Source organism: Kryptolebias marmoratus, linkage group LG9 (genome assembly GCF_001649575.2).
Source record: "Kryptolebias marmoratus isolate JLee-2015 linkage group LG9, ASM164957v2, whole genome shotgun sequence".
Classification (NCBI taxonomy): Eukaryota; Metazoa; Chordata; class Actinopteri; order Cyprinodontiformes; family Rivulidae; genus Kryptolebias; species Kryptolebias marmoratus.
The window spans coordinates 14793399-14806723 of NC_051438.1; the positions used below are offsets into that span (position 1 = coordinate 14793399).

Consider the following 13325-nt stretch of genomic DNA (forward strand, 5'->3'; position numbering starts at 1 on the left):
CCCATTGGCTGGACGCCTCGGAGGGTCCGCGCCTCTGATTGGCTCAGGCTGGAGGAGGCAAACGTTTCCCTTGGAAAGTGGAGCAGAACGGTATGGCAGACCGTTGTGGCATATAATCAAACGGCTCTCCTGTCTCTTAACTGCGTTTTGTAGGTTTCAAAACTGACATCCATCCTTGGCAAAATTACAGTTCCACTTGTCAGAAAATAAACCACAGATACATATTTACATAAATATTTCTTTATTTCAGCGAACTTTTCTTCTAGTAAAAAAACTATGCATTTTAAGTTCTCCACAACTGAAAAGATTTACTTGGAAAAACTTAATATTATTAAAAGGTTTAAGTGATCATTTTAACATTCAGTGGACAGACTGGATATATGATGGATTATGTGATTATTGTACATGAATTCTTCCTAATCAAATAAAACATTTTACATATCCAGAAGAGCTTCCTTGCGATTCAAAATCAGCATGGTTATCTTTCATTTACGAAGTTTTGTTTTTTTTTAAATCAAAAATAAACTTATCTAGCTTTTTCCAGGCCTTAAATTGAAGTAATAATGACTTTAAATGAGCAGCAGCAGATTTCTGGACAGCAACAAATGTTTATTTTAGCTCCTAACTAATGTCCTCCCTCCCTGTCATTATGTTAAAACACCTGAATCCTTCAGAGCAGCAAACCGCCCAAGTTGTTACCTTCCTGAGGCGCTCATGTTTGCTGATAATCAAGCGTATTGATCAAGCAGCTGCTGGTTGTTTTGTAGCCAGTTAATTCACAGAGAATCAGTCAGGAGGTAAGTGCTTTTCTTCACATCACTTTTATTTCACAAATATTAAGGTTACATGATTTAGACTCCAAAACAATGTTGGTTTGTTTTCAGATTATCACATGGTTTTAGGAAATTATTATTATTATGTGCCACAGATTGTTTTTAATAAACAGAAGCTGAAGCTGTTTCTACTGGTTGCTTAAATGCTGAGACCTGCTGAGGACCACAGAAACATCTGTTATACACCACCACTGTACTTGACGACATGTAAAAAAACAAGATTTAAAAGTTGTTCTTCAGAGTAAAACAGCTGTAAGGTTTAACAAACCACTCATATAACAGCTCACTGTCACATTTTATATTTATTGTTGGAAAATAAACAGGTAATAGATGTCAAATAAATATTAGAAAAAATAAATAGTTCACAATAAATAACTTCCAGTCTGTGTTCAATGATCCTTCATGTGATTTGTTATTGCTCGTTAGCTGTCTAAGAGTTTGCTCACACATTCAGTCACTTGTTCCAGGAATTTTGATAGACAATATGTTTGGTTACTCTGCAGTCCGCAGGTTGTGGTGTTACATGCCTGTAACAAAATCATTTTTAAAATTACAAAACCTGAGACACAACACATTCATGAGCAACAGTCCTATGAATTGCCACAATATATTACTTTAGAGATGCTACAAACATCTGGAGGTCTTTGGTTTACAATATTAGAGCTGAACTGTTTCCTACCGTATTGTGTCGGTCCATAAGTGAGGTTAGTCTTCCAAAGAAGCTCTTCTTTTCCTCAGGAACCTTTTCCAAAACTTTCTTAGCCAAACAGAAGAAGTTATGCTAAAAGGAGAAAAGAAAAAATGAACTATATTCAACATGCATAATTTTAGACTAAATTAGTCTGCAGACCATATATTTTGATTTCAAACTTAGGAGTTTTGTTTTTTCAGAAAACTTTAAACATTTTTTTCCTAATCTTTAAAGAAACTAACTTTTTGGTCTAATATCTGTTTTGTCATTATGTTTATTTTAGTTGTGAAAAGGCTTAAAGGGTAAATACACCTATACATTGCATCAGATCTAAACGATTTGAAGAAAAAAAAAAATCAAATGTTAAGTTTCCAACTTACCGGGCACCTTGTCTCATTTACTGTTGGTTTTGGCACCAATAAAGTCTTCTCCTGGATTGACCAATAAATCAATATTTTAGAAACCACACCAGCAACAAACAACTGAATAAATAAAGTTTGTAGTTTCTTACCTTTGCATTTAATAAAATATTTACATCTCCTAGCTCATTCAGACCAATGATTTCATTTCAAAGTTAGGAATTTTATTTTTTTAAGAGACTTTTTTCTTTCTTTTTTTTAAATTTTTTTAGGAAACTTTAAACAGTTTATTTTTTCTTATCTTTAAAGAAACAAACTTTTTGGTCAAATATCTGCATTATGTTTATTTTAGTTGTGAAAAGGCTTAAAGGGTAAATACACCTATACGTTGCATCAAGTCTGAATGAGTTGAAGAAACAATAAAAAATCTAATTAAATTAAATATGTAAAATTTCCAACTTACCGGGCAACTTGTCTCTTGTGTTGGTGTTGGCACTGATATATTCCAACACTGAAATGACAAAAAATATTATTATAAGTTAGAAACTACACCAGTAGCAAACAAATGAGTAAATAAAGGTTGTAGTTTCTTACTTTTGAAGTTAATTTTTCAACTTCTTCTTTAATCTCCCTCAGTCGGTTTTTACATGGGCCAGACTGACGTACTGCTGCTGAATACACCAGCACAACCATCGCCGTCATCACCAGGAGAGTCTTGAAGGTCCACATGTCTCTTTGATCTCTGTCAGCTTTACTTTCTTACTTGCTACTGTTATTTATATTGGTATCACATTATTGCCGTGCCCACAGACACGTCAGTGGTGGGACAAATTAGGAGAGGATGATGGGTAATCTATTGTTTGATCTGTTTTTCTAAGAATTTTTTTTTTTCCACTACAAGGGGAACTCAAACTGTTACTAAAAAATTAATCTCTGAGATCTCTTTCAAAGCTTCTGCAGATTGTCACACTATATTTCTTACAGAAAGAATATTTTTTAAAATTACGTGAATTTCACATCAAGTATTTCCACTTATATCTCATCAAATAATCCTTTTAGACAGTTTGAGAAAAGAGCTGCAAGCAGCTTTACCAATAAAGGGATATTATTCATTTTATTAACTATCATTAGAAGTAGCACGTATGCATTTCCTGTGTGACATGTTGAAATGAAATGACTGCAACATGGGAAATGTACTACAGTCAAGCTGTTGATTTAATCCAATACATTAAAAGAGGAAAATATAACTAAAACAAACAAAAAAAATGTCTTTATCTTTAGTTTGGAGCCCTCTTGATCGTTCCTCTTTAGGTCCAAAGATAATGACTTCAGTTTTGTTTCTGTTCAGCTGGATGAAGTTATGGCACATGCACAGACTGATTTGTTCTAAGCATCTGTTCAGGTCTTGGATGGGTTCAGAGTCACCTGGTGACATCATAATGTACAGATGTATCATCTGCGTAGTTATGGTAACTAATCTTATTTCCTGTTATAACCTAAGCTAGTGGGAGCATATACATACTGAATAACAGCGGCCCAAGGATTGAACCTTGGGGTACCCCATATGTGACTTCTGTCTGCTTCGATGAGACGTTACCTGTTGAAACAAAGAAATCCCTGCTCTTCATGTAAGATTCCAACCCATCGAGTACTGGGCCGGAGAGTCCTACCCAACTCTCCAGTTGTTTCAATAATATGTTATGGTTAACAGTGTCAAACTCTGCACTGAGGTCCAACAGAACCAGCACTGTGGTTCTATGTGGATGTCATTGAAGACTTTGACGAGGGCACTCTCAGCGCTGTGGTGAGCACGGAAACCAGACTGAAAGACGTCAAAGCAGTTGGTCATCGTTAGGAAGCCATTTAACAGATAAAACACAGCTTTTTCAATCATTTTACTGACGAATGGAAGGTTGGAGATTGACCTATAATTCTGCAGTAGTGATTTGTCTAGATTGCTCTTTTTTATCAGTGGTTTGATATCTGCTGTTTTTAGAGCCTGGGGAAAAACACCCGAAGAGGGCTGAGTGTGCTATTTGAATCAGATCAGACGCAAAGACAGGAAGATTTTTTTTAAGAAAAGTTGTGGGTAAGATATCAAGACAGCAGGAGGAGGAGCTTAATTGATTTATGGTTTCTTCTAAGCTTTTATAGTTAAGTAGTTGAAATTTAGTCATTTTTCCCTGCATTTGTTATGTTTGGGCATAGAATTGATATTGGATTTGGTGTGGATGTGCAGATCGACCCGCTAATTGTTTTAATTTTCTCTACAAAGTGGTTGGCAAATTCACTGCAGGCCCTGATAAGAGTGGAGTTCAGGTGGTACAGTCACAGGAGAGTTTGTGAGCCTATCGACAGTAGCAAACAAAACACAAGCATTGTTAACGCTTTTGTTTATGATTTCCGTAAAGAATGTTTACCTTGCATGTTTTAGTGAGGTGTGATAGCTTCGCAGTCTTTCTTTGTAGATTTCATGATAAACCTGAGGTTGAGTTTTATGCCATTTACGTTCAGCCCTACGACAAAGGTTTCTTGCAGCCCTAACTATTTGCGCACATCTCCACGGAGGCTTGTTCCTACCAGACACGACCTTCACTTTAATGGGAGCAATGGAATCAATGATATCGGAAATTTTAAAATGGAAGTGATCTACCAACTCGTCTACAAGGTTGCAGCATAGAGGTGAGGTGGAAGAGTCGATCTGATTAAAAGTTTCTGCTGTGTTGTCAGGTGAAGAACGTTTTCTGATAACATCTGTTTTGCTAAGTGAATCAGCAGAGAAGGTACTTTCAAAGATCATGGAGAAATGATCAGACAGGGCAACATCAGTTACGGAGACCTCGATTGTGCGTTGCCAGTTTAACATGTTGAGTCAGACCAAAGCTTTCAAGAATATCACACAGCTTTTGTGCGCCTCTGTCTTTGGGCTTATCAGCATGGATGTTGAATTCTCCCACAATGATTAAACAGTCATAATCAATGCATATACCAAAAAGTCAAATAACTAATGTCAGTGAAGAAATTTTCCACATAATTTGGAGTTTTGTATAAAGTTAGGGTCAGAGCTCATCTATGGCCTCTTATCTCAATCCCCAGATATTCAAAAGAGTCAAATTTGCCCAGAAAATTTTTTTTACAGTTAAGTGAATCATGAAAAATTGTTCCAACCCCTCCCACTCTCTTACGTTTTCTATTCTCACTTAAAAAGTTGTAGTTAGGAGGCGCTGATTCAAATAGAACAGGTGATTCATTATTGTTATTTAACCAAGTTTCTGTTAGAAACATAACATCAATATTACACTCAGTGATGAAGTCATTAATTAATAGAGCTTTAGCACAGAGAGATCTGGTATTTAAAAGAGCCAGTTTAAGTGACTTGGTGGCAGATAGTTCATGAATTTGAGGTTGCTTCAGACAGGTGATAAATCTGAAATTTGATTTTAGACTACTGCATTTAGTTTTTCTGTTTATTGTGAATTTTCTGTTAGTGATCCGGACAGGTACTGTCTTGTAACGAAGTTCTTGGGGGCCAGACGCATTCTGGAGGAAGACAGGTTTAGTACTAATATCTGGACCCCGGTCTCATACTTCAGATACGCAGAGTGGTGGTTGGTCTGGGGTGTCACAGCCAGGTGGTTTTGATGAAGTAGAGTTTGCTTTGTGGGCACTAAGATGAGAAGTAGCAAGCAGAACTTGGTCATTTATTTTTATCTGTGAAACATGCTTTTTGGGCGTTCACAAGAGACGTATCTAGTGAAAATTGGTGATCCATTTTGTCACTAAAGTTAAGAAACAACAGTTTGGCTGCTTGCCGTTTTTCCTTTGGTGCAGCAGGTGTAGATGAGGGGACATTTTGGCTCAAAGCAGGCCAAGCTGTACCATCTAGGTGAGGGGTCTGTCCCGTTAGTCGTCTAGTCAGAGCCGATGGATGAGATTTATTTTTCGGCTTTGCTCCGAGGCAGTTTCAGGGGGTTGAGCTGCTTGCTGAGGTGCTCGGAAGTTGTTTGTTGTTTTGAGAAATCGGTAGACTCAAATCATTTTCAGAACCTGCGTTGGTTTCGATATTCACCTCCAGTCGACCCTCAATAAACCCTCAATTCTATCGACTGAAGTCTTTGTATAATATTACTAATGTCCTCGGTATGGACCAGAGGCATCTTGCTTTTCTTCAGCTAGGAAGTAGAAAAACTTGGTAAAAAGTAAAATTAAAAATAAAAATTCCACAGTCCTTAAATCTGAAGCAATCCAATTATGAGGGCAGACAATGTAAGAGTAGCTATAAAAACTGGGTATATTAAGTAACTTTAACCAGTAAAACTGTCAGATGTGGACGAGAGAGAGCAGGATGAGCTGTCTATGGATAGAAATTGAACAAACACTATGTAGGGAAATCTGTATCTCAGATATTTATTTATCACCCCTTCAATAAGCAGCATGGCTGTTTTAAAAGCATCAATATCAGTACAACTTTGACAGCCTGGTGAAAATACCTTAAAAATGAATAAGTCTTCAGTTCTCCAATGCAGACGTACACCCATTTGGAACAACCCAGACATCCTGCAAAATAAAAGGGCTCTTAACTTTTCAACATGGAGTACCAAAGGAATAAGTCATTTAAACAATATATTTGATGGAAGAGATTTTGTGCCCTTTAATGTTTTAAAAGATTTATATGACACTGACAACATAAAATCTTTGAATATCACCAAGTAAAATCTGTTATCCAGTCCAAATTTAAGATTTCAGAAAAAAATAGAACTTCCTCCAGTAATAACTAGCGTCCTTAAATTACAACCCCCAAAGTTACTATCAAAAACCTACATAAAACTTTCCGAAGTCGATTTAACTATCTCACTTCCTATCAGTAAAAGGGATATTGACGTGTCTACTGGTGCAGAGTTTAACTTTTGGAGTAAAATTTGTATAAATGCTTTCAGAATGACCCAAAATGCCAACCTTCAGCACATACAATATAAAATCCTGCATAGAATTGACTGCACACGACAAAGGATGTTCCAAATGGGTTTTTTCTCTTACTAACATGTGCACAAACTGCATGGGAGATCTACCTGATAACTATCCACATGCTCTCTGGCACTGCTCGCCTGTTGATGACTTTTGGCTAAACGTTTGTGAAGACTCATCACCATGCCTTGAGTGCAGAGTTGCAGTCTGTCCCTCACTTTGGTTTCTTGGTGATGTCACAAAAGTGGACATAGAAACATATAGGTGTCACACCCACTTTGCAGTTCTGGGTATCGCAAAAAAAGCGATACTTAAGAGCTGGAAGAACAAAAAGAGATCAAATAAAACTTACCGTATTTTCCGCACTATAGGGTGCACTGGATTAAAAGATGCACTGTCAATGAATGGTCCATTTTCGAACTTTTGTCATATATAAAGCGCACCGGACTATAAGGCGCATGCATCTCCCAGTCCTTGTAATTTTGCGCGGACTGCGAGCGCCGCGCTCCATTCAAAATGGGTGATTTTGGTGCTGTAGCAGAGCTGGTTCGCCTGTATCAGTTTTTATATGATCCCTCTATGAGAGATCACAAAGATAATAAAACGGTTCTAGACTCACGGAAGGATACTGCACCGACGTAAGCGTCAAGTATAAACGCCTCACTCGAGTCCACTCGCCGTGTGCAGAGCCCTGCGCAACTTTTACTAAGTCTTAACGCTGCAAGCGGTGCAGCTTTGTAGTTTACCAAAGTCGCACTAAAGCATCTTATGTTATTCTTACATATATAAGGAGCTCCGGATTATAAGGCGCTGCACTGTTGTTTTTTGAGAAACCTGAAGGCTTTTAACTGCGCCTTGTAGTTTATAAAATAAGGTATTTCAAAATTTTCTTATCAGATTTTATTTCCATGGAAAGAATGTCTGCTTGTAAGAAAAAACAACAAAAAGAATTAGAACAGCTGCCTTGGGGTGGTGGTGCCTGCCCAGTGTCTATTTGCCTGGGGCTTCTACTGCCCTCTGAGGCTGGATCCACCTGTCCTCTCTGCTCTTGAGTGATGTAGATGATGAGCCTTCTACTGTTCACGACACTCTTTTAACTGTGCATCTCCAGGTGGCGTACTCGCCCATATACACCCACATGACATAAACGCACTTTTTTCTGTTACACATACGNTAAATATAAAATGTGACAGTGAGCTGTTATGTGAGTGGTTTGTTAAACCTTACAGCTGTTTTACTCTGAAGAACAACTTTTAAATCTTGGTGTTTTTATACGTCGTCAAGTACAGTGGTGGTATATAACAGATGTTTTCGTGGTCCTCAGCAGGTCTTTCTTGCTGATAAAATGTGAAGTAAAATATAATCACAGCAGACATTTTCCACAAGTCTGTCACAGTTGATTTATTTGGTTAACTTTTATTTAAAGGTAAGAAAACGGTGGAAAATGCAAATACTGAAAAATTAGCTAATTTGTCTGATGCTTTTTAATCATTTTGCCTTTAATGATAAAGTCAGAGACTTTTACCAATGGGGTTTTGGATTTATATTTCTATATATCAGCAAATACGGCCAACAGCCAGAAAAAAAATAAAAAGGTTGCTTTTGTAAGATGTTTTATATTTAAGGCTATAAAGAAGAATTTAAAGTTTTAAACATGATACAAATACAGCTGTAGTTATTAGTAAGAACACCCTTCATTTCCAAAGTGATTTGCCTCAAAATATGATTTAGAAAAAAAAAATCTAGTTTTTGGCAGGTCTTACAATGAAGTAATAATTACTTTAGTTGAACAGCAGCAGATTTTTGGACAGCAACAAATGTTTATTTTAGCTCTTAACTAATGTCCTCCCTCCCTGTCATTAAGTTTAAACACCTGAATCCTTCAGAGCAGCAAACCGCCCAAGTTGTTACCTTCCTGAGGCGCTCATGTTTGCGGATAATCATGAAATCAAGCGTATTGATCAAGCAGCTGCTGGTTGTTTTGTAGCCAGTTAATTCACAGAGAATCAGTCAGGAGGTAAGTGCTTTCCTGCACATCACATATTCTCACACGCTTTTAGGAAATTATTATTATGTGCCACAGATTGTTTTTAATAAACAGAAGCTGAAGCTGTTTCTTCTGGATGCCTAAATTACCTCAAGGTGGAGCTCGTACCTCAGGCTGAAACTGTTGTGTCTTAGTGGTGTAAAAGTGCACCAGAAGTGAGGAAATGTGTCGAAATGAATGTTTTAGATTGTGTTTGGATATCATTTCAAGTTTCCGTTTTCATCATTTCAAACTAAGTTAAAATGAGTCACTTTTTTACCTCCTTCCAATTTACTTCTTGGCTAAAAAACAACAACAGCAGAAATATAAATAAAATGGTTTCAGTTAATATTTTACAACATCAGTTTGAAAAATGTTGAGATTTTGTGTAAAATTCCCCCCAAAAAATCTTCTTCTTATTCTTTCAGATGTTCCCTTTTCAGGAGTTGCCACAGTGAGTCATCCTTAATCATCTAATTATGTCCTCTGTCCTCACTCAAACCACCTCCATGTCCTCTCTAACTGCATCCATATGTCTCCTCTTTGTCTATTTTCTGGCAGCTGCATCTCTAACATCCTTTTACCAATATACCCACTGTCCCTCCTCTGGACATGTCCAAACCATCTCAGTNTTGAAGTCCTACACCTTCGTGACCTCTGACCTTGTAGCCTCTCTGTTCCACCTGTCTCCCTCTCATTCACACACAGATACTCTGTCGTACAATGCCTGACTTTCATTCCTCGTCTTTCAAGTGCATACCTCCACCTCTTCAAGTTCTCTTCCACCTGTTCCCTGTTTTCACCACAGACCATGATGTCATCTACAAACATCATAGTCCACAGGGATTCCTGCCTGACCTCATCTGTTAGTCTGTCTATTACCAGAGTAAACAAGAAGACAATAAAACATATTTAATGTTTAGACTAAGACATTAAATTTTCAGAAAAAATAAAGATAATATTGAATTTGATGGCAGCAACACATCTCTTCAGAGTTGGACAGGGTCATGTTTCCCACTGTGAAGCCTCCCCTCGTCTTTTACCAGCGGCCTGTAAACGTCTGGGAACTGAGGAGAGGAGGTTTTAGAGAAATGTTGTCCCATTCCTGTTTGATGTAGGATTCTAGATGTTTAACAGTCCTGGGTTTTCTTTGCTGGAGTTTTCTTTTCATAATGTGTTGTTCTAAAACCTGTATATACCTTTCTTCCCTGCTGGTGCTTTTCCAGATGTGTAAGCGGCCCATGCCAGAGACACTAATGCACCTCCATACCATCAGTGAAGCAGGCTTTAAAACTGTGTGCTGAGAACAGGCAGGATGGTCCCTCTCCTCGTTAGTACTGAGGATGTGACATTTATAGATTTCGAAAAAAAAAACAACTTAAAATTTTAAATTCATCTGATGACAGAACTGTTTTTCATTTTGCCTCGGTCCATTTTTAATGAGCTTTGGTCCAGAGAAGATGGCATCGTTTCTGGATCCTGTTCACATTTGGCCTCTTCTTTACCTGATAGAGCTTTAAGCAGCATTAGTGGATGGTAGACTGAACTGTGTTTACAGACAGTGAGCTCAGTGTTCTTGAACCCATGCAGTGATGTCCAGAACAGAACCAGATCCGTTTTTAAATTAAGTGGCCCCTGAGGGTCCGCAGGTCACAGGCATGCAAGACTGACTTTCAGCCATGATTTCACCAGATTCTTAAAATCTTTTCATGATCTTATAGATGACGGCATATTTAAAGTCTTCCCAGTTTTATATTAAGGAACATCTAAACTGTTTTTCTGCAGACTGGTGAACCCCTGCCCATCTTTACTTCTGACAGATTCATCCTCTATAAAATGCTCTTTTTACACTCAGTCCTCTAACTGACCTGTTGGTCATTAACCTGATTTGTTGCAAAATGCTGCTCCAACTGTGTCTTATTCGTACCTCAATGTTTTGCAGCTTTTTGTTGCCCGTCCCAACCATTTTGAGATGTGTTACTGCTTTAAAAATCAATTACCTTCTTTTTCTAAAAGAAAATGATATTGTTTCTTAGATTCATTATTTGTTGTTTACTGTGTTTCATTGTAAATAAAACATGGGTTTATGAGATTTGCAAATTATTACATTTAGGTTTTATTTACCTTTCACACGACAGACAAACTTTTTCAGAATTGGGATTGTAAACACACAAAGTTCTATAAACTGATTTATTTATTGACTTTGTCTCTTTATTCTTCTGACAGCAACATAACATCTCTATTTACTATGAAAACAACAAATGGTATTTGAGAAAAGCAGCTGTTCGAGGCACTAAAGCTGAAGAAGGAAGGTGACAGATTTTTTGGTTTTGTTTTAGTTACATTTTCCTCTTTTAATGTGTTGGATTAAATCAACAGCTTGACTGTAGTACATTTCCCATGTGCCCACATGTTGCAGTCATGTCATTTCAACATGTCACACAGGAAATGCATATGTGTTACTTCTAATTATAGTTAATAAAACTAAAAATATCACTTTATTGGTAAAGCTGCTTGCAGCTCTTTTCTCAAACTGTCTAAAAGGATTATTTGATGAGTTATAAGTGGAAATACTTGATGTGAAATTCATGTAATTTTAAAAAATACTCTTTCAGTTATAAATATAGTGTGACAATCTGCAGTTCCTGGGTGGGAGCTTTGCAACAGACCGTAAAGACTAATTTCTAGTAACACTTCGAGTTCCTGCATCTCGTGGACCAAAAAATTCTTAGAAAAACAGATCAAACATTAGATTACACATCATCCTCTCCGAATTTGGCATCCCCCCACCACCACCACTGACGTGTCTGTGGCCACGGTGTCGATGTGATACCAATATAAATAACAGTAGCAGGTAAGAAAGTAAAGCTGACAGAGATCAGAGAGACATGTGGACCTTCAAGACTCTCCTGGTGATGACGGCGATGGTTGTGCTGGTGTATTCAGCAGCAGTACAGTTAGAAACATGTAAAGACAAACTGAAGGAGATTAAAGAAGAAGTTACAAATTTAACTTTAAAAATAAAGGTAAGAAACTACAAACTTTATTTATTCAGTTGTTTTCTGCTGGTGTGTTATCTAACATAATAACATTTTTAGTCAGGTGACCTGAATGATACAAAGGTGCTAAAACCAACACAAAATGGGATAAGGTGCCCGGTAAGTTAGAAACTTAATTTATTTTTAATTTTTTATTGTTTCTTCAACTCGTTTACATCTGATGCAATGTATAGGTGTATTTACACTTTAAGCCTTTTCACAACTAAAATAAACATAATGACAAAACAGATATTTTAACAAAAAAGTTAGTTTCTTTAAAGATTAGGAAAACAAATGTTTAAAGTTTCCTTAAAAAACAGAACTCCCAAGTTTTGAATCAAACCTTTGGTCTGAATGAGTTAGAGATGTAAATAATTCTGCTGACTAATTTAGTCTAATGTTGAGCATGTTGAATATAATTAATTGTTTCCTTCTCCTTTTAGCATAACTTCTTCTGTTTGGCTAAGAAAGTTCTGGAAAAGGTTCCTGAGGAAAAGAAGAGCTTCTTTGGAAGACTAACCTCACTTATGGACCGACACAATACGGTAGGAAACAGTTCAGCTCTAATATTGTAAACCAAAGACCTCCAGATGTTTGTAGCATCTCTAAAGTAATATATTGTGGCAATTCATAGGACTGTTGCTCATGAATGTGTTGTGTCTCAGGTTTTGTAATTTTAAATATGATTTTGTTACAGGAATGTCACACCACCACCTGCAGAGAGCTTGAAAGCCAAACATATTGTCTATCAAAATTCCTGGAACAAGTGACTGAATGTGTGAACAAATCCTTATACAGCATACGAGCATAAATTAATCACATGAAGGATCATTGAACACAGACTGGAAGTTATTTATTGTGAACTATTTATTTTTTCTAATATTTATTTGACATCTATTATCTGTTTATTTTTTGTAATTTTACACCAATAAATATAAAATGTGACAGTGAGCTGTTATGTGAGTGGTTTGTTAAACCTTACAGCTGTTTTACTCTGAAGAACAACTTTTAAATCTTGGTGTTTTGCTTTTAATACATCATCAAGTCCACCAGTGGTGTCCAATCCTGGTCCTGGAGGGCCTCTATCCTGCATGTTTTAGATCAGGAGTGTCAAACTCCAGGCCTCGAGGGCCGCTGTCCTGGGAGTTTTAGGTTTTTCTGCTCCAACACACCTGATTCAAACAGTTTAATTACCTCCTCACCAAATCATCAAGTCCTCCAGGAGCACGGCAACAAGTCATCCATTTAAACCAGGTGTTTTAAAGCAAGAACACATCTAAAGATTGCAGGAAAGCAGCCCTCGAGGAATGGAGTTTGACACCCCTGTTTTAGATGTTTTTCTGCTCTCCAGCAGGTCTTCAAGTTCTGTAGAAGCCTGTTAATCACTCAGTCATTCAGATCAGGTGTCAAAGC

The 13325-nt window shown here is 37.2% G+C and overlaps 2 long non-coding RNA genes across 3 annotated transcripts; one reads left to right on the forward strand and one right to left on the reverse strand.

Moving 5' to 3' along the window:
- Positions 1–807: 807 nt before the first annotated feature.
- Positions 808–7360, reverse strand: LOC119617325. The gene is made up of 5 exons (XR_005233558.1): positions 7201–7360; positions 2347–6440; positions 1905–1955; positions 1513–1614; positions 808–1360 (listed from the first exon to the last, which is right to left on the reverse strand). It is a non-coding gene; the product is annotated as an uncharacterized LOC119617325 (long non-coding RNA).
- Positions 7361–11081: 3721 nt separating this feature from the next.
- On the forward strand, positions 11082–12857 carry LOC112450764. Of its 2 annotated transcripts, XR_005233594.1 has the most exons (4): positions 11082–11900; positions 11973–12032; positions 12356–12457; positions 12610–12857. It is a non-coding gene; the product is annotated as an uncharacterized LOC112450764 (long non-coding RNA). The 2 variants fall into 2 exon arrangements; XR_003039451.2 differs by having other exon boundaries at positions 11082–12032.
- Positions 12858–13325: the final 468 nt, after the last annotated feature.